Genomic DNA, 21909 nt, shown 5'->3' on the forward strand with positions numbered 1-21909 from the left:
AATGGTGCTATTCCATAAGGCTCTAAGGGTGCACCCCCTTGAATCTTATGGCATAACACGGGGAGGTCACAGGACGTCCCATAATCACATACTTCTGGAATGTAGGGGCTGGAGGTGTGTGACACAGAACTGACACTGTCTCTGTGGTATAACAAGGGTGGAGGAGACAGACACATTTCCGAGAAAGGGGAACAGTAGGACCAGGGGTTTGCTGTGCGTGGTGCAGTTGGAGGGTGGTATATTTAGGAGAAATGTGAGGAGTTCCTGTTTTACTGTAGGAGTAGTAGTTGCATAGAATGGTCTCCCAGCATGAGTGGTGAGATAAGTACAGTTAAGGCAGGAGTGCTCAACTCTGAAGACCCCCAAGGATGTCAGGTTTTCAGAAATATCACTGCTTCAGCACAGGGGGCTCAATCAGTGGCTCAGTTTTCAACTGGGCCATCTGTGCTGAAGCTGGGATATCCTTAAAACCTGACCTGTTGGGGGGGGTCTCGAGGACTGGAGTTGAGCGCCCCCGAGTTAAGGAATTCAAAAGTGCTTGAGATAGATAATAAAGACGCCTGTGCAATGCCTTGCTCCGGCGTGTAAGGGGTTAGTGGTGAGAGCACCTTGTAGTGTGAAGTCCCATTGTATATTCTGCCCAGGTCAGTGTCACTGATCCATCAGGCTCTGCTCAATACTGTGAAAAGGTTAAAGAGCCCGTGATGAATTGAGAGAGCTCCCTCGGGGGGAGGGGGGGGAGACTGTCCGGTTAATGGGACAGGTAGAGGGTCTGTGCTCTTGAGGTCAGGGGGCGAACTGTTTGATAAAACAGCGCTTTGAAAACATGGCGATTCCACAAAATGTCAAATACACGAGAATGTCAACTGTCTGCAGCACTGTAAAAAAATACTGTAAAAAATACTGTCATGATATACACTTAGTTACGTTATGGTGGGTAAAAAGAGTAACAAAAACCCTCCACAGCAAAGCATATAGCAAATGGAAATATAACTGTATGCTCATTTGCATGTCTTAGGCAGGTCTGCAACCCCGTCTTTCACCATTATCACACAGCACTTCCACTTCAGCAAGGGATTCTGGGAAATGACATGCAAATGAGCACACAGTGCCACCTTTTGCTTCAAAACCATTAACATGGTTCCCTATAGGCTTAAACTTGCTGCATGGTCACAGCTTTGAGCACAGCCTGGGTTAAGATGCATAGCCAGTAAACCCACCTACAGACAGCTGTTTCGACCTTAATGGGTCTCATCAGTGTGGGGTATATATATGTGTCTCTGGGTGTGTGTGTGTTTAAATGTATACATATGATATATGTGTCTATATACTGTACTGTATGTGTGTGTAATATGTGTCTATATTCTGTGTGATATATGTCTATATACTGAGCAGGGTCCTCATTACCTGCTGTATCTGTTTGTGCATGTTTGTCCTTATTAGGTATAATATGCTGTTTATGTAATATACATCACTCTGTACCCCCATTGTACCGCGCCACGGAATATGCTGGCGCTTTACAAATAAACAATTATAATAATACTGTATGTGTGTGTGTGTACATGTGTAAAATGTGTCTATACACTGGGTGTTTATATGTACACATGTGTAATATATGTATCTATATGTGTGCTTGTATCCATGTGCAATGTGTCTATATACTGTATGTGTGTGTAAATATACACAAGTGTCTCTGTGTGTGTGTGTGTGTGTGTGTGTGTGTGTGTGTGTGTGTGTGTGTGTGTGTGTGTGTGTGTGTGTGTGTGTCTGTGTGTGTGTGTGTGTGTCTGTGTCTGTATACATGTGTACACATACAAGAATGAGATCAGACCTCTCCATTTGCCTTATGAAATGAAGGTTCCTTCCAAGCTTGAGCCACTTCTTTAACTGCAGGTTCTATTGACAGACAAAGCTAACAAGACAACTCCAGTACCGGCTCCTTCTTGAAACCAGTGTGATCTGTACAAGACAGTGACAGTGACACTCTGCAGCACAACAAGGTTCATTGTGATACTTGTTTAAAATTTGATGAATTTTAATGTAGTTTGTGCCATGATCTACCAGAGCTCTCAAGTCTCTTCTTCACCATCTACAGTCACATGTCTCTGTGTATCTCTCCTTCTCTTTCCCCTGCTGGTGTATTAGGAATGTGTGACAATCAGCAACAAACCTGCGAGGACCAGAAGTGCTCCTGTAACTCTGCTCTGTAGCCCAAGCTGAGCTGTGCCAGTCTAATCACCTTCTGTGATGTGCCAAGGAAGATAAATACATTGTATTCTGTGTACAAATCACCAGATAAACAATGAGAAATACAACTGTGATGGGTATTATGGTTCTTATTCAACATGCTGTGAAACTGCTTCTCTCTGCTGGTGAAGATGTGAGTTCCATTGAAGAGCTGATATCTTCTCCAGCACTGGGAGCAGCTGCAAAGCCTGTTCTCATATAAGTGAGAATATCTTCATGAAGCAAAGTGTGATGAGCTGCTGCCACCTACTGTTACAAAACGGGAAGTGCGGCAGCTGAATACATTTTTTTGTATTGAATACAAAATTAAGTTATCAATTTGTTTTAAAAATATAAATGATGATACATTTTTGATAGTACTAGCTACAATATCTTAATTAAATTCTTATTTTCCTGGGGGGGATAAAATAGACATGTAACCATGACTAAACACTAAAGCCATATTTTCTAAATAGTGCTTTGTCATAAGATAGCTTTGTGCAGCTTTTATTTATTTATTTTTATTCATAAAATATTTTACCAGGAAGTAATACATTGAGAGTTACCGCTCGTTTTCAAGTATGTCCTGGGCACAGAGTAAAACAAATAATACATGGTTACAAGTACAGTTACATAAATGAACAGGGTATACATTATATACAAGACATTGCGTGCACAGTTAAAGGAAATATATATTATGAGCGTATGAAACAGTTACAGACCAGATTAAAATGTGAGACAGCCTTAGATTTGAAAGAACTTAAACTGGTGGTGGATGTGAGAGTCTCTGGTAGGTTGTTCCAGTTTTGGGGTGCACGGTAGGAACGTCCGGATACTTTGTTGAGCTTTTTCATCCGACAGAGCACCACTTAGTAAATATGTGCCTTAATGTGCAGCCCACTCTTGTTCAAAACCTTTTTGTCTGCTTTATTTTCTAAACTTCGTTGCATTTTTCCAATTGGTAAAAAAAAAAGTGCATTTAAAATGTTTCTAAAGACACTTTCTGTTTTCTCTCCCTTACCTCCTCTTATGGCCTTTACCAATATCTAGAAGGATGGATGCCCTCTAGTTACACCGTGTCGTTAGTACATAGCGTTCTCTGCCTAGTCTCTATGTCCCTTTATCCCCTAATCTCCTTTCCTGTCTCGGACACATTTTCAGCAGCGCCTCCTGTCTCCAACACATTTTCAGTGACGCTTCCTGTCTCCGACACATTTTCAGTGACGCCTCCTGTCTCCGACACATTTTCAGTGACGCCTCCTGTCTCCGACACATTTTCAGTGATGCCTCGTCTCCGACACATTTTCAGTGACGCCTCCTGTCTCCGACACATTTTCAGTGATGCCTCCTGTCTCGTACACATTTTCAGTGACGCCTCCTGTCTCCGACACATTTTCAGTGACGCCTCCTGTCTCCGACACATTTTCAGTGATGCCTCCTGTCTCGTACACATTTTCAGTGACGCCTCCTGTCTCCAACACATTTTCAGTGACGCCTCCTGTCTCCGACACATTTTCAGTGACGCCTCCTGTCTCGTACACATTTTCAGTGACGCCTCCTGTCTCCGACACATTTTCAGTGACGCCTCCTGTCTCCAACACATTTTCAGTGACGCCTCCTGTCTCCGACACATTTTCAGTGATGCCTCCTGTCTCCAACACATTTTCAGTGACGCCTCCTGTCTCCGACACATTTTCAGTGACGCCTCCTGTCTCGGACACATTTTCAGCGGCGCCTCCTGTCTCCGACACATTTTCAGTGATGCCTCCTGTCTCCGACACATTTTCAGTGATGCCTCCTGTCTCCGACACATTTTTAGCGGCGCCTCCTGTCTCCGACACATTTTCAGTGATGCCTCCTGTCTCCGACACATTTTCAGCAGCGCCTCCTGTCTCCGACACATTTTCAGCGGCGCCTCCTGTCTCCGACACATTTTCAGTGATGCCTCCTGTCTCCGACACATTTTCAGTGACGCCTCCTGTCTCCGACACATTTTCAGTGACGCCTCCTGTCTCGGACACATTTTCAGCGGCGCCTCCTGTCTCCGACACATTTTCAGTGATGCCTCCTGTCTCCGACACATTTTCAGTGATGCCTCCTGTCTCCGACACATTTTTAGCGGCGCCTCCTGTCTCCGACACATTTTCAGTGATGCCTCCTGTCTCCGACACATTTTCAGCAGCGCCTCCTGTCTCCGACACATTTTCAGCGGCGCCTCCTGTCTCCGACACATTTTCAGTGATGCCTCCTGTCTCCGACACATTTTCAGTGATGCCTCCTGTCTCCGACACATTTTCAGCAGCGCCTCCTGTCTCCGACACATTTTCAGCGACGCCTCCTGTCTCCGACACATTTTCAGTGACGCCTCCTGTCTCCGACACATTTTCAGTGATGCCTCCTGTCTCCGACACATTTTCAGTGATGCCTCCTGTCTCCGACACATTTTCAGCGACGTCTCCGGTCTCCCCGCAGGATTCCAGAGACCTGCGTTCTATGGATCTCCACGCTCTGGAATCTGACCTCCTCTATCTTCACCTGACAATGTGGTCCCCACCTACAGTACAACTCTTTTGATTCCAGCTGCCTTGTCCAGCGCACCCCCCTTCTCTATGGCAAAGGAGCCCAACTCCAGTCCTCATGACCCTCCAACAGGTCAGGTTTTAAGGATATTCAAGCTTCAGCACATGTGGCTCAATTAGTCCCTGCTTCAGCAGAGGTGGCTCAATCAGTGGCTCAGTCTTCGACTGAGCCTCTGATTGAGCCAGGTAAGTAAAGAAAAAAATCATCAAGTAAAGAAAAAATTCAGCCAAGGAGCCATGGTTATAGTAATAAATATATATATATATATATATATATATATTTTTTATTGGTTAATCAATCAGACTCTTATGCTGGGTGCTGCCTTCAGGAGGGCTATGCACATCAATGAGGAGTAGACCCTCACTCACTTTTAAGTTAAGTTACCCACTCCATCACTAGGGGTTTCTCTCTTTGTGTCAGTCTTTAAGTGGATATTACTTATCATACATCTTTCAGCTGTTTGAGCACCCAGTTTCCCTCTTTTCAACTGACTCTGATTGAGCCTCCTGTGCTGAAGCTGGGATATACTTAAAACCTGACCTGTTAGGAGGGCTTGAGGACTGGAGTTGAGCTCCGTTGCCCTATGGCACCCGGTTCTATTGTACACCCCCCACTTCCTTGGTGTTTGGGATGAAGTCCTCTCCTTGATTTCTTCCTGCCTCTCATTGTTTCTGATGTACCTGCTGCTACCTCCTCTTCTGCTGCTGCAGATCTACGTGTTGGTGTATCTCAAGGCTCGGCCCTGGGACCTCGCCCTTTTTTTAATTTACACCAGGGGGCGTATTGTAGGCAGATAACGGCCCGGTTATTCCTTCAATAGCGGTCCTCCTCCTGCAGCGTCGCAGCGTCATTTGACGTTGGGTCGCCAACACAACGCTGCAAGAGGAGATGTCGCTCCGGAGAAGGTCAGACACACTTACAGAGGACCACGTTCTTCCCCAGCAATCGGTTTAATTGTTGTGGGGGAAGACTTCAGACCTCTGTAATCAAGCACCCCTTACACTTCCCCCTCAATCTCCTCCCCCCTTACACTTCCCCCTCAATCTCTTCCCCCCTTACACTTCCCCCTCAATCTCCTCCCCCCTTACACTTCCCCCTCAATCTCCTCCCCCCTTACACTTCCCCCTCAATCTCCTCCCCCCTTACACTTCCCCCTCAATCTCCTCCCCCCTTACACTCCCCCCCTCATTCTTCCCCCTTCTCACTCACTCCAACACAGACACACAGACACCCCTCCCAACAATCTTGGGATGAGGGGTTCTCCTCAATGCTGCTCTGGTCCGAGGAACCTGCAGCTCCCTCCTCCAGTCGGGTGGAATTTGTACCCAACTTCCGGCGCTGACAGGAGGGAGAGTATTGCAGACAGTGCCTGCCAGGCTTCTGCATGGGGAGCTGGGGGAAACCGCTGGTGGGGAGCCAGAGCACCAGCCCACCAGGGCAACCCCAATCATCCAATTGGGCAACCCGCCCCTGATCTATACTCACGTCTTTGGCAACCTTATTCATTGACTTGGCTTCACGGATCACCTGTATGAAGATAACATACACCTGTATGCATTATCCATGCCCTCATTCTCTCCCGTCTGGAATACTGCAACTGTCTCCTCCCGGCCTCACAGCTTTCTACAATCTATTCACAATGCTGCTATGAGGATAACCTCCAGCCTCTTCTCCATCAGCCTCTACTTTTCTCCTCCTGAAAACTACTCTGCTGGCTCTCTATTAAATTTGGCATTCACTACAAAATGGCTCTACTCTCCTTCAAGACACGCCACTCCCTATATCTCAGCTTTAATCTCTCGCTATGCCCTTACTCACTCTCTGCGCTCTGCTCTGTCCCATCCTCTTTGCCCCCCGTGTCACTACAGCCACCTCACACCTACAGTACCCCACTTCTCCCATACTGCTCCTACCTCAGGGACACCCTCCATCTGAGTGTATGCCAAGCACCTTCTCTCTAACTGCAAACTCACCTGTTCAACACCGTGTTTAAATAGTCCCGGATTACCCCTACTCACTAAACTACAGTATTATGTTATACCTTCTCTAACCAATGCACTTGCATTTACTCCTACTGCTTCCGTTAGTCTCCACACATGTCGATTAGATTGTAAGCTTCCTGGGCCAGAGACTCATGTCTCCCAATGTTACATTTATTTCTTGATGCTCTTATCCCCTCTGTATTATTATATATTTATAATCCCTGTATTGTAATGTTTGTAAAAATAGGCCCGGACCAGCAGGGGAAAGGATGTCTTCTCTTTACCTTTGTCTCTAAAGCCCTCTCCCGCCTTAAACATTTCTCACTGACTGCCCCGCACCTCTGGAATGTCCTTCCCCTCAATATCCGACTAGCACCCTCTCTATCCACCTTTAGGACCTTACTTTAAACACCCCTCTTCAACAAAGCATATGAGTAGCTCCATGGCTGATAATATACATCTCATACATCGACCTTGGCCCCTTGCAGACGCACTTACCAGAACGCCCTCCTACTGTCTCTGAAAGTTCTTCCTACTTATCACTTAGATTGTAAGCTCTTCGGGGCAGGGTCTCCTTTCCCTAATGTTACTTTTATGTCTCAAGCGCTTATTCCCATTATGTGATATATTATAATGTCACGCGTCTTACTGCTGTGAGGCGCTGTGTACATAGATGGCGCTATATAAATAAAGATATACATACATATGTGACACCCTTACCCCAGCCCAGCATCAGGGACAGGGTGTGCAGTGAACAGGAGGAAATATTATACTGTCTCTAGTGTCTCTTTAAACAGCTTTGGGACCTGAATAAAGAGTGTAAGGAACTTTTGAGTATTTATTAGAACACTAGGTAACTTTCTCCAGCATACGCATTGTGAACAGGACAGGTTTTCAGCATGCCCAATGCCACACCTTCCCTGCAGTCCACCCAGGTCTCTGCCCAGTCCTGCAGATGGGAACTACCTGCTACTGTGGGGTAGGATACGCCCAGCATATAACTGTCGGGGTGTTCCTAGCTGTATACGGGCCTCTCCTTATGGGAGCCTGTCTGTCCCGTTCCTTACTTAAAGGGGTTACCTATTCTTATAGGGTACTTCCCTAACTAAGAATACGACAGAGTAGGGGGAAATACATCAAAACTTTATACACGTGTGATCCTTCCTGGAGTCAAAGAGATCTGGGGGAAAAACACGTGTATGCCCCTTTTATAACCATGGTAGGGGTATAACCCCACCCTCAGTTACTGGGCAGAATACATGTGGCAGAATAGTCACATCAGTACATGTGACCGTGTGGCAACTTCCTTCCAAACGCAGAGATCAGACAGGCTGCTACACTACCGCGCGTCCGTATACGCGTCCGCGCCTGTCTGCTGGGCGCTGTGTGCTCATCCCCGGCAGACAGAATGATGCGACTTGGAGGCGGGACTTCTCAGCAATTTAATTACAAAATTAACAAACAAAGTGTGTGTGTTTGTGATTGGCTGGTGAAATACACGTGACGCGGCTGCCGCGTGAAATTACAACTTCAGTTGTCTCCTTCAAGTGCAGCGGCGCCGACGCTGTACTGCGCCGCCGGGGGTCGTTTTCTGTTTGAAAACTCTCACTCACCGAAGCGAAAGAGTGGCGAACGTGCGTGCGCACGTCGCAGCCTGTCTGAGCGAGGCCTAAGGCATGGCGAGACGTGCATGGAAAATGCAACACCATAGTAACAATAATACAACTCACACCTCAGGCCTTGTGAGGACTGAACCCCTACACTGCCTGCAGCTACCAGGACTGACATATAGGGTCAGGCCGGGCCCATGGCAAGCGCAACGGCGCAATAAAAATGCCGTGCCTCTATGAGGCAGGCCATAGAGCGAGCGAGCGACCGTGCGTGCGATACAGACGGGGTTACGTGAGCGGTTCACCCAATGAAGGCAAATCAGCTCCATGACATCATGGCCACACCCCGACACGCCATCGCGTCTACCACTAGGCCACAAGTCTCTCCAGCAACAGGTGTGCGTGACGCCAGGCACACGGTCGCCAGCGTGCGCGCTCCCCATGGGCGCGGCCTAAAGGGAAATTCCCACACACATGCCCCTATACACACAAACACAATGTGCCACCCCATATACACTACGCGCATCTATATAAAATGTACACATGCCCCTATACACACAAACACACACATGGTGTGCCTGATACACACGCACAAAACATGCCCCCCCCACACACACACACACGTACCCCTATACACATGCACCCCTATACACACGCACATGTGTCCCCACACAATGTGTCCAAACACACTGTCACGGTGACATCAACTTTTATCAACACATTTATATTTCTGGGTACTTGATTGAACAGAACAAGTTGCAAAATAAATTGTGATTTATTTCCTTAATAGACAAACACACGACATCTGCAGAATACACTTAAAACACACTCACTGGGGGCGCATGCGCGACGACAGAGAGGATGGCGGTGTGATTTCAGTGCTCTGTGCCCCGCTCATAGAATAGTGTTAACAATTAACCTCAAAATCAATTAAAAAAGCTGAAAAACTACTCCAAGCAGCTAGACAACTGATCAGGATGTCAAAACGGCAAACCAAAACCCCGAAAACAAAGGGGCTCCCCCAGTACTTTGGCAGTACCAGAAGCAGCGTGGCTGACTCTGCAATGGCGCCGATTTCAAACCAGGGCTCCGATTCAGAGCGGGAAGGAGAGAGGGAGGACGGCGAAAACCCTGAATTCCAACCAGTAAGGCTCTGCGATTTCAATCGCCTTTATAATGATCTAAAGACCTTATTGCAGGCGGAAATCAAAGAACTGGGGAGGGAGGTCGGTAGGTTGGGGGAGCGTACAGGACAAGTGGAGACGCAACTCGACCTAACCACCAAGGCTACTAAACGGAACGCAAAAAAAACGGCGGAGATGCAATTACAAATTAATGAACTTAAAGAAAAACAGGAAGACGCCGAAAACAGAGAGCGGCGCAATAGCATTAGGATCAGGGGAGTCCCCGAGGGGATAGGGGATTGTGAGGAGTTCGTACTGAGATGACTGGGGGAATTATTACCAGAGTCCCCCAAGGAGCGTCTGGAGATGGACCGCTGCCATAGGGCCCAAGGATCGAGGCCTATGCATACGGAACAACCGCGCGACATCATAGTGCGAATGCACTACTATAGTACCAGGGAGGCCATCCTCCACAAGACTCGCGCCACCCCAGCAATTGAATTCGAGGGGGCCAGAATGCTCATCTTTCAGGACCTATCCCCCATGACCCTAATGAGGCGCAGAACATTACTCCCGATCACAAAGGTACTCAGGGACCAAAACGTCCGCTATCGGTGGACCTTTCCATTCGGGCTCTTGGTGAGCAGAAATGGCAGATCCATCTCCATGAAGGAGATAGGGGAGGGAGAAGCATTTCTCCAGAAGCTGGGTCTCAAAGGGGCCCCGACTACTAGTGAGGATACGGACGAGACCCCGGGCCCCAGCTGGGCAACAGTGGGGCATGCTCCCCGGTCACCAACAAATAAACGCTGAGGGTCAGAAGGAGGGGGGCCCCTAAAGTAAAAAGGATGTTCACAAAGTTACCTGGTTAAAGGTTCGAGTTTCAAAGTTGCTTTGCTACATCCCCTCCTCAGCTCAAGTTAAACATAGCTGAGAAGGTAACATGCCCATAATGAACGGAATTAAAGGACTCTAAGGGGCCCAAGATAAATACCCCATCGGTGAGAAATCCTCTTCAATGTGGCCTGTAAAACAAGATTTACCTACTTGAGAGATGGAGGTGAGAGGCCCAAAGATGGTGGCAGCCACGAGGGAGGCAGAGATCCATGCTGGAACGCAGGAGCAGGAAGTCCCCACCAGCCGAGCGGAGAGCGCGAACACAACCGCCTAGGAAGAACGACGACCTCAAAATGGCCGGAGATCAGTAGCGGAAGTGAGTGGGTGGCCATCTTGGATGGGGCAGAGGGGCCGGTAGCGGACGTCACAGAGTGGCGACACGTGAGAGGCCCACCGCAGCAGCAGAATTAAAGGGGAACCGGAGCGGAGCTACATGGCGCGGCCGGAGAGGCCAGGGAAGCAGCGCCAACACGAACAAGGGCCGTCGGACACAGGAGGGTCACCGGACACAGAAGGGGCTACAAGAAAGAATAGTCCAATATGTGGGGGAGAGGAGAGTAGAGAGCCGGGGTCAGGAGAAGGAGATAGGGGGCGGAAGTAGAGGTCGGAGAGGAAGAAGCGGTGGGTAGTTCAGGTGAAGGTGAAGAGGAGAGTTATGGATACGGCGTCGAACGGAAGGGGGAAGTGATAGAAACAGACACGAAGGCAACGAAAGGGCTGAGAGATAGGCAGGGATAGAGTGGTTACGCAAGTAGAAGGTTGATGGGAAGTGACAGAAGAGAGAGTAAGGCGGCAGGAGCAGGCAAGGTGAGAAGTGGTTAGTATGGGAAAGTATGTACAGGGTGACGTGATAGGGGAGGGTAAGAGAAAGTGTAGCGACAACGGATGGGAGGGTACAGCAAGTGAACAGATAGCAGCGGGAAGTAGAGGAAGGAACGGTAGGTAAAGTGATAGGAACAAGGTAGGTGAGTAAGTAGGAAGTAGTGTAGAGAAGAGGAAGGCTCAGAGGAAGATAGGGAGCAGAGGAGAGAAGCTGAAGGAAGCGCAACGTGAGTGGGATAGGCTCCTTGTAATGGGGATTGCCAGAGGAGGGGGATAAGAAAGGTGCCACATAGACATACACTAGGATGAGGGCTGGTGGCAAAATAGGGGATAGGAACACCAGGAGGGGTAGATTACGATAACGAAGAACACGGAGTCCCGGGTGGAGGAATGGTGAGGAGGCAGGGGAACCCATGGAAAAATCGTGACTAGGAGGCTAGGAGTAGCAATATATACCAGGGTTAGCGTTAAAGTTAGGAGTTACATGTCATAGAGGTTTCAGTAAAGTTAATTAGTTAGGAGCGGGGCGGGAGCTATGGGAGCCGGGCCTGCTCTGTGGTCCACATGGGCCAGGGGCTGGAGTTGGGAAGACCCAGCAAAGTCCTTTGGGAGGGGGGGGGGAAGCAGGGGAGAGGTGATGGCGGGGGGCGTCCCGCGGAAGTTCCCCAGATCCCAAAGGCGTTGGACTTGGAGCCAAGATGGCGGGGCCACGGCTCTGAGGACATTAAGTGTGTGGTTGTGTATGTGTTCCCCCCCAGGTTTCCCTTTTGTTTCCTCCCAGTCCCCAGGACTCACCAGACACGGAGATCCGAGGGTCCCCCTGTGCGGACAAAGCCCCGTACCGGAGAAGGTTAGCGGCGGAGTTGAAAACACCGGTGCTCTTCGTCGCAGGTTCACCCCAACATTCAGATGAGTAATGAGCTGATCCTTATCTCACACAATGTCAAAGGATTCAACAACCCCATAAAACGTAGAATTGCTTTCCGAGATTACATCCGCAAAAAAGCAGATATAGTTTTTATTCAGGAAACACACTTCTCCCAACTCAATCACCCGAAATACCTAGACAAACACTTTAGAACAGTCTTCCTAGCCTCTGCTGCGATTAAGAAAAGGGGAGTGGCCATTCTAGTCCACAACAGACTGCCCTTCCAGGTCGTAAAGTCATATGTAGACACTGACGGGCGCTATGTTATAGTCACGGGGACAATCCATAATCAAGATGTCACTCTATATATGCCCCATGTGAACAAACCCCGCAGTTCTTCACGAAATTCTTTGATAAGCTACATCAGGTCGCACGAGGCTGTGTAATACTAGCAGGCGACCTAAACCGAACCCTAGACCCAGACCTGGACAGATGCACGGGGACTAATCAACCACAGAAACATGACATACTAAACATACTTCAAGGATTACGAGACTGTCAGTTGATCGATATATGGAGGGAGCAACACCCCACGGCGAGAGCATACACCTTCTATTCACACCCTCACGACAGATACAGCAGGATAGATTATTTCCTGGTCTCTAATAAGGCGGTCCCCGTGGTCTCCCACTCTGGGATCCATGATATTTCATGGTCAGATCACGCACCAATTGAGCTGCGGTCACACTGCGGTCGCTGGAGAGGCCAGGGGCGAATTGGAAATTAAACGAGCTGCTGTTAAAAAACCCAACATCGGAGCGGGAGATAGGATAAAATCAAGGAATACTTTGAGATTAATACTGGGAGTGTGTCTTCTCACTCCACGCTCTGGGAAGCCTATAAGGCGACCATGAGGGGACTCCTAATGAATCTAGCAGCACAAACAAAAAGAGTAAAGGAGGCTCAGATAAAAGTACTACGTGAGAGACTAGCACATCTCTCCGCCCTTCATATATCCAACAAACAGAGAGATACCCTGAAGGAGCTCTCTGACACCAAAATTAAACTTAATCTGTTGCTAACCTCCAGAGCCGAGAGGGAGTTGGCCTGGTCTAAGCGAAAGTTTTATGACAAAGCCAACAAGCCAGATACCCTACTTGCCAACAAATTACGTAACAGACTACCTAACTATAGTATCTCCTCAATACGAACTAAGTGGGGGGGGACCTTACCTCCAATCCTAGACGAATAGTAGAGGAATTTAAACAATACTATGAAATTCTCTATGACGGAGATAAGGTCAGCCACACACAAAAAATAGGAGAGAAAACAAAGAAATTCCTCAAAGAGGTACATCTTCCCAAATTGGGCAGAGTAGAGAGGGAGGCACTACAGGGAGACTTCACCATTGAAGAACTTTCCGAGGTAATAAAATCCCTTAAACCAGCCAAAGCTCCGGGACCAGATGGTTTTTCAAATTTATACTACAAAAAATATCTTAAAATACTAGCGCCACAGCTTCTGAAATTATTCAATGAAATTCTAGCGGGAGGCTCCTTCCCAACCCAAATGCTCCAGGCCTCAATCTCCCTGATCCACAAGCCCGGCAAGGACCCGGTAGACTGCAAGAGCTATCGGCCAATTTCCCTGATCAATTCTGATGTAAAAATCTTTTCTAAACTACTAGCTAACAGGGTGGGTATCGTCCTGCCCAGGTTAATTCACCCGGATCAGGTAGGATTTATCGGAGGAAGGCAGGCGGCAGACAACACTAGACGGATAATAGACTTAATTGATCTGGCCAATAAAAAAAACATCCCGTCTATGTTGTTAAGTCTGGATGCTGAGAAAGCCTTCGATAGGATCGATTGGACCTATCTGAGGGCAACACTAGGGGCGTTTGGGTTCGAGGGACGCATCTTAGAAGCCATCTTAGCCCTATATAAAGGCCCCACCGCAGGGGTGCGCCATCAGGGCTTCCCCTCGGAACAATTCACAATTTGTAGTGGGACGCGACAGGGATGCCCCCTGTCGCCGTTGCTGTTTGCCCTATGCATAGAACCCTTGGCGGCACATATCCGCCTAAGCCCAGATATAGCAGGGATAGAGGTAGGGGACCAGTCCCACAAGGTGGCGCTATACGCACACGACGTCATCCTGACACTGTCAAAGCCTCTTACTTCTCTGCCCAATGTCTTCGAGATTTTGGGAACATTTAATCAAATTTCAGGGTTCAAAATTAACCAGACCAAATCCGAAGCCCTTAATATTAGTCTACCAAGACCGGTAGAAAAATTAATCGAACTGAATTTTAATTTCAAATGGCAAGCCTCCTCAATCAAATACCTAGGTATCCACATTACTAGGACCTACGGTTCCCTATATAAAGACAATTATCCCAGATTATTCCGGACTCTAAGGGAGGACCTTCGGGTGTGGGCGGGATATGGAATTTCTTGGTTTGGAAGAATTCATAGCATCAAAATGAATCTCCTGCCAAGGGTGCTTTACCTGTTCCAGGCCCTGCCGATACCATTGGTGCGAGCTGACATCCTCGCCTTACAGTCAAGAATCATGACATTTATATGGCATAACAAGAGCCCGCGAATTGCGAAGGGCATACTAACAAGGCCAACGATTAGGGGAGGACTAGCGGTACCTTGCTTGATGGCGTATTACAAAGCAGCACAATTAGGTCAAATGATCCAGTGGCACTCAGACCCGTCACTGCGCAGATGGGTGGCGCTGGAGAGAGCCTGCTGTGCACCAATAGACTTACACAACCTAATCTGGCTACCAAAACGATGTGACAACACGGCGGAGATGCTGATGCGGACCATGGTGAACTCTCTGGCGGTGTGGAGGAGTTCCAAATTTAAACATAACCTAACGACGAAAAACTCCTTAATGACCCCGTTATTCGATAATCCGGAGTTCGCCCCGGGGATGTCCGGTGAACGACATTTTAAAAATTGGATACAGTCGGGATATAAGCGACTACAGGATCTGGAGGGGAGTACATTTATTAAAACATTTGAACACATCAAATCAGAGAAGGGCCTACCAAATACCGAATTCTTCCGCTACCTCCAGATCAGAGCATTTTACAATAAATTTCCAATTAGGCCAGCTAGGACTAACTTCGTGCAGCTGTGTTCTAGAGCTACGGACACAAGGGGACTTACATCTAGAATGTACCGGGAAGTGGTCTGTCCACATGGACCTGACGACTCCAGACTGAACTACATGACTAAATGGGAGACGGATTTAGGGAAGACTTTAGAGGACGAAGACTGGGAGCTGATCTTACAGGCGGCAGCCAAAAGCTCCATCTGCTCAACGTTAAGACAACGCATATAAGGTCCTGATGCGCTGGTATCACACCCCACTAAAACTATCTAAATTTGTCAGCGGATACTCCCCGCTCTGCCCAAAGCAGTGCGGGGAGGTAGCGGACTTACTTCACATGCTGTGGTCCTGCCCTAAGGTGGTCCCAATTTGGGAAAACATTAGAGCATGGGCACAAAGGATTCCCGACTTGAAGATCCCCCTGGACCCGTGGCTGTTCCTTTTGGGCAGGCGGATCCAGGGTCTGCCGAAGTCGGCACACAAATTGGTCGCACATTTTGCAACCGCCACCAGGTGCGAGATCGCAGCAATGTGGAAACAGCAAGATTTACCAGTAATCCCCAAAATTCGAAACAGAATGTGGCACGTCTGCCAGATGGAACAGTTGACAAGCTGGGTCAACGACTCTGGCCAAAATTTCCTAAAAGTATGGGCTCCATGGATTGCCCAGACAGATATCCCCGGGATAGATGCCAGTACAATTTTGCAATAATAATGGTAGATGCGTTCTCTGGTGACTGAGCAGGACATACAATACCATAGCTACGAGACAGGTAGGACCCCCCACACCCCAGTAGCAATTGATACACGAAGGAGATTTGTCACGCGACACCCGGAGAGCAATCACTAAACAGGCGAATGCCCGCCGACTCAGGTGCGCACAATGGAAGTCCAACCCCCCCCCCCCCCCTTCCCGGTGTTTCCACCCGTTGTTGTCTTGTCCTTGGTCAGGTCAGTCTAGTCTGTCTAGTCTCGTGGGTACATGTTGTCTGTCCTACACAGACTGTGAGCGATTTTAACCCCCGAAGGTGAAAGCTAAAGGGGAAAATCTATGTGGGTTTAAGGATGTTTAATAATGGGTTGTGTAACAATGTATAAGCTGTATAACCCAATAAAACTTTTTAAACTATGAAGTTAAAAAAAAAACCACACTCACTGGGATCAGGAAACGAAATAAATTGTCCTTGGAAGGAAAGAAATGGTCCTTTGCTTGCCAGTGCAAGAAATGCAGCTTTGGTTTTAAAAGTCCTGTGGTTATGTGGTTGTTAACCCCTTCACTCCTGGACTGGTTGCTGCTGTACTGGAACAAAGTCTTGCATCTTTACATCATGGATTAAAATTCAGGAATCACACTGGGGATACTTGGGGAAGCCACAGTTATAGACTGCCCAAAGCTATCTTTAACATGTGGATCCAATCCCCTCGTGGGAATAAAAAAAAACACGAATAGCCAAGTGACCCACAGTTCATAAGACCGGTCAAAAGGGCTGTCCGGTGGGCAGGGCGCATGGGTCAGGTTGACGCCCATGCCACTTAGCATACCTGGGCTACACCCATTTCTTGGGGCCACTGTGTCTGGTCTCTGACTTAGAGGTGTCACTAGCCTGACATCTGCTGTGCATCAGTATGCCAGTATTGTATACATTATGGGCCTCTGGGTATTGTCATAATTGACACTCTTTTAGACAGGGGGGCTCTAAATCTGTGGGAGCCTTTTGAGGCTCCATCATAAAAATAATTACAACCCTTTCAGGCTTGGTCATAAAAATACGGAAGCTCATTCACCCATATCACAGCTGGATGTCCAAGTAATTCCTGCTTAGACTTACAAAAAAAATACCTCCTGCCTTACATTTAAGATCTTCTATCATGTGTTGGTTAGAGGGTATGGCAAGCAATGCATCTTGTCTTTTAACCTCGCAGACAGGGAATGGACTGCACATGGGGAATAAAAATGGTGGGGACAGGGCAACAACAGTAATGCATGGCAAATCAGGTATTAACCCTTTTCTCCCCGTCACACACACAATGTGTCCACACACACCATGTGCTCACACACACAATGTGCCCTCCTCCCACACACCTCCATGTCCACAGGATTAACACTAAGAATGAGATGCAGTTATTCAGTAGAATTACAGCTGCAGCTTTATTACATGTATGGGAGGTTTGCTTTATGTCACACACTGTTTCCTCGTCCCAAGTCAGGGTGATTTTATATATATATATATGCAAATACAACTGTATGCTCATCTGCATGTCTTAGGCAGGTCTGCAACCCCGCCTTTCCCCATTATCACCCAGCACACAGCACTTCCACTGCAGCAAGGGATTCTGGGAAATGACATGCAAATGAGCACACAGTGTCACTTTTTGCCGCAAAAAAAAACCATATATATATATATGTAGCGCACTTTCCCCCACCCCCTGGGAGATAAGGCGACGACGGTGTGTGTGGTGCGTTACCTGTGGCTCACAGGAGGCCTGAACCTCCGCCGCTGGGAGCCTGGGGTACCTGATTCGATAGGTGACAGTGCCTCCACCTGCGCAGGATCCTAACTGTGTGGGATAACCCCGTGCAGGACCATATATGAACAATACACAATAATATGGTGAAACAAGGATACTTTACTAAAAGCACACACACAGACATATACATGAACCACACATATATTATGAACAGCTCTACTGAACACTAATGGGGTACAGCTACCTGCCAAGCCACGCAGGGCCGTAACCCACCACTGTGTCCCATAAGTCCCACACGCCACACCCAACCCCAATGTGTGAGACAGCGCTGCTCACTAGTCTAGGTGTAATGGTTGGTGCCCTTAGTGTAGTAGGTACCTGCCAGGTGCTCCAGCCCCCGGGCACGCCGACTGATAACGAACAGGATCCGCTGATCCAGCGATGGAGTCTGCCTCCGCGATGGAGTCTGCCTCCGCGATGGAGTCCGCCTCCGCGATGGAGTCCGCCTCCGCGATGAGTCCGCCTAGGCGTGAGGTGGTATCCAGCTGGAGTGTCCCGCACGAAGATAGTCTCTATGATGCAATGATGGTCTGGTCCCAGACCGCCAACCGCCAGTGCTGCGCAGCGTCGCAGCTGGGTCCCTGATACTGATAAACTAATGGGCCAGTGTCCCTGTCTAAGGGCCTTTCCCTGTAGCAACCACAAGCTTACAGGGGAGTCGGGGCCTAGCGGGGGCCTATCAGGGGGTCTCTGGCCTCGTGCAGGGGTCACAGACACCCTGCACCTACACCCTCACCTCTCTGTGTCCCAGCTCCGACTAACGTGGTCTCCAGCTCGCACCCGCGCATACTCCCGAAGGTAAAGGGATACAGGGGGGAACCCTGCAATATATATATACTGCTCAACCCCGTTATAACACTGTGCTTGGGGTCCAAAGAATCACATTGCGCTATAAGCGGATCGCGTTAGAAATAATGTGCAATTGTATGCATTGTACAATAAAGTATTTAAGACACTAATAATCGTGTTGTAAAGTATACCTAAATATGAAATTTGGGAGCCACGCTTACATCGCGTTATAAGCGGATTCGCGTTGTAACGGATCACGTTATAATGGGGTTGACCTGTATATATATATATACTGTATATTGACTGTGAGGTGGTACATAGTGACGCTTCAAACACGTTACTGCAAGCAGCATTTTGGTAACAGTAGTAACAATTCAGAGCAGGGTTCTGAGGGGGTCTTTAACTCAACCGAGATAAAAATACCCGGCCTGTGTTTACCTGAAACTGCCTCAGTTACCACGAGTAACAAGCATCAATACCCTGAAACTGCCTCAGTTACCACGCGTAACAAGCATCAATACCCTGAAACTGCCTCAGTTACCACGAGTAACAAGCATCAATACCCTGAAACTGCCTCAGTTACCACGCGTAACAAGCATCAATACCCTGAAACTGCCTCAGTTACCACGAGTAACAAGCATCAATACCCTGAAACTGACTCAGTTACCACGAGTAACAAGCATCAATACCCTGAAACTGCCTCAGTTACCACGAGTAACAAGCATCAATACCCTGAAACTGCCTCAGTTACCACGAGTAACAAGCATCAATACCCTGAAACTGCAACCATTCCTTTTATGACATAAAGTACTGTTTGCATATTTTCCCTTAGAATTATTTGTAGTTGTGATAATTCCTGGGACGGGGATATCACGACTCGTCCGTCTCTTCCTTCATCCCCGCCCCTCTCCAATTCTCTCTCTCCCTCTCCCTCTCTGATTCTGTGCTTTCAAATGTTCCCATCGCCTGCTGGAGAAACAAAGGGAGCATTATGAGCCCATCACTCAGCTGACTGCTGACACAGATATACACACACACCTACTGTACTCACACACACACACCTACACATAACTACTAACACAGGGACACACACATAACTACACACATGACAATACACACACAGACACAGAACTACACACAGACACCTACTGTACACACACACACATATCTACTAACATGGACACACACATAACTACAAACATGACAATACACACAGACACCTACTGTACACACAAACATAAACACACACAGACACACCTACACATAACTACACACATGACAACACACACAGACACCTACTGTACACACAAACATAAACACACACAGACACACCTACACATAACTACACGCAAATGGATGCACACACAACTACACACAGACACACCTACTTATACACACACATGACAATACACAGACACACACAACTACACACACACCGCAGAGACACCTTAATGTGTCTTTCCTAGTTAAAACATTTTGATAAATATATTCATACATAAACACAGACAAGCACACACACATACAAACAAATACATGTACAGTACACATACCTGCTAAGATATTTTAAACTGCATTTACAAATAGATTTATACACCAATGCACTTACAGTACATATATCTGCATACACACCTACAAACATACAGCACACACACATACATGTACAGCACACACACATACATGTACAGCACACACACATACATGTACAGCACACACACATATATGTACAGCACACACACTCTGTCTGTGCCCCGTTACAGTTTTCTCTTTCTGTGCCTGTTAGTGGAAGGGGGGGGGGGGGATTGTTCTGCTTCTGCCCCTGGAGGGGGAGGGGGGAGGGGAGGTCTCTTCCTGTGCCCCTGGTATTGGGGGTTGTAGCCTTACTTCTGCCCCTGAAGGGAGGGAGAGAAGACTCTGCCTGTCTCCTTGTCATTGCGAGGCCAGGTCCCCGCTGGCTACTGCAGCACCCGCCGCAGGGACAAGATCCGCCCCACAATGGGGCCGGGCCCGCTGCGAGGGGGGGGCGCCGCGCTGCGCCGACAGAAACTCCTGCTCTCAACAAAATTAAGATCAGGACTCGCGACGGAGCGCTAGGCCACGCCCCCTGGCGGTTCAGCCAATGAGGGTGATACTGCCTGGTGACGTCATGGCTGCGCCCCCATCACTCCCCCCCCCCCCCGTCTTTCCCCCTGCAGCTCACTGCAGACCGGGGAATTCGGCTGCACGCGCCGCCTGCCTCGCAGGCGCGCGTGCAGCGCAGGCACTGGGGCCGTAGCCGCGGATATAGTAGGCGCCTGTCGCTTGGGCGACCCGTGGCCTTTGGAATGGGGAGGAGGCGTGACGGGGAGGCGTGGCCATGACGTCGCGAAGCTGGTTCGCCCTCATTGGCTGAACCGTTCACATGACCCGGCTTTCGCGCGACCAAAACAAAACCTTTTGTCTGCTTGAAAATCGGCCGCGCCATCACACTTCATCGCGCGCTCTATGGCTGGCCTCATAGAGGTACGGCCTATTGTTTGCGCCGCACGTGCACCGTCGGAAGCACAGTATGGACGCGGCCTGCTGGGCTGAAACTGCACGGTTTGTGTGGACACAGACAGAGGGCTCCTGTATGCCCAGAATGTGTCCTCACTCCTCAGGAACTACAGTATGTGCACACAGGTGTAGTGGGGGGAGGGGATTAGATGCACTATACCCGCAACATGTAGTTTTACATATATATGACATGCAGAGGGATTTGTTGCTGGCCCCTGTGGCAGTGAAGGAGTTATGGTACTCTTAGATAATAGCAGTCTGTAGGGGTAATTATTATCATTATACAGTGCTACGGGGTCACTTGTACAGTCTCATATATATTCCTTATGTATGTAGTACTGACAGCGTACATAGAATTTGGCAGGTACAAGGAGTCTCTGCTCTAAAGAGCTTACAATCTAATCTTGGTGCCTGAGGCACATGGAGATAACATGAGATGCACAGTCACAGCACTCTGACATGTGCCAGTGATGAGTCAGTTTGGATTGGTTCAATGGTTTAGAATGAGCAGAGGACGAGAGTGAGAGTGAGTATGTGAGGATATGAATACTGTGTGTGTAAGACTCCTTTATTTATATATATATATATATATATATATATATATAGTTCTTATATCTCCCCCTCTCTCTATATATACACACACACACACACACACACACACACACACACACACACACACACACACACACACACACACACACACACACACACACACACACACACACACACACACACACACACACACACACACACACACACACACACTTCTTATATCTATCTCAGAGATTATGTATATCAGTTATTTTCTCTCTTTCTATATA

General features: G+C 48.2%; 1 long non-coding RNA gene across 2 annotated transcripts in view; it reads right to left on the minus strand.

Moving 5' to 3' along the window:
- The window catches only part of LOC142468498 (uncharacterized), a 36862-nt gene extending 16268 nt beyond the window's left edge, over positions 1 to 20594 (minus strand). Inside the window, exons 1-2 of one of the 2 annotated variants that reach the window (XR_012788671.1) lie at positions 20438 to 20594; positions 18086 to 19525 (exon numbers count right to left, since the gene is read on the minus strand). This is a non-coding gene — a long non-coding RNA (uncharacterized LOC142468498). Of the gene's footprint in view, positions 1 to 18085; positions 19678 to 20437 lie in introns of those variants that run through there. The other variant, XR_012788670.1, reaches the window with a different exon arrangement.
- Positions 20595 to 21909: the final 1315 nt, after the last annotated feature.

This window comes from Ascaphus truei, chromosome 17, assembly GCF_040206685.1.
Source record: "Ascaphus truei isolate aAscTru1 chromosome 17, aAscTru1.hap1, whole genome shotgun sequence".
Lineage (NCBI taxonomy): Eukaryota > Metazoa > Chordata > Amphibia > Anura > Ascaphidae > Ascaphus > Ascaphus truei.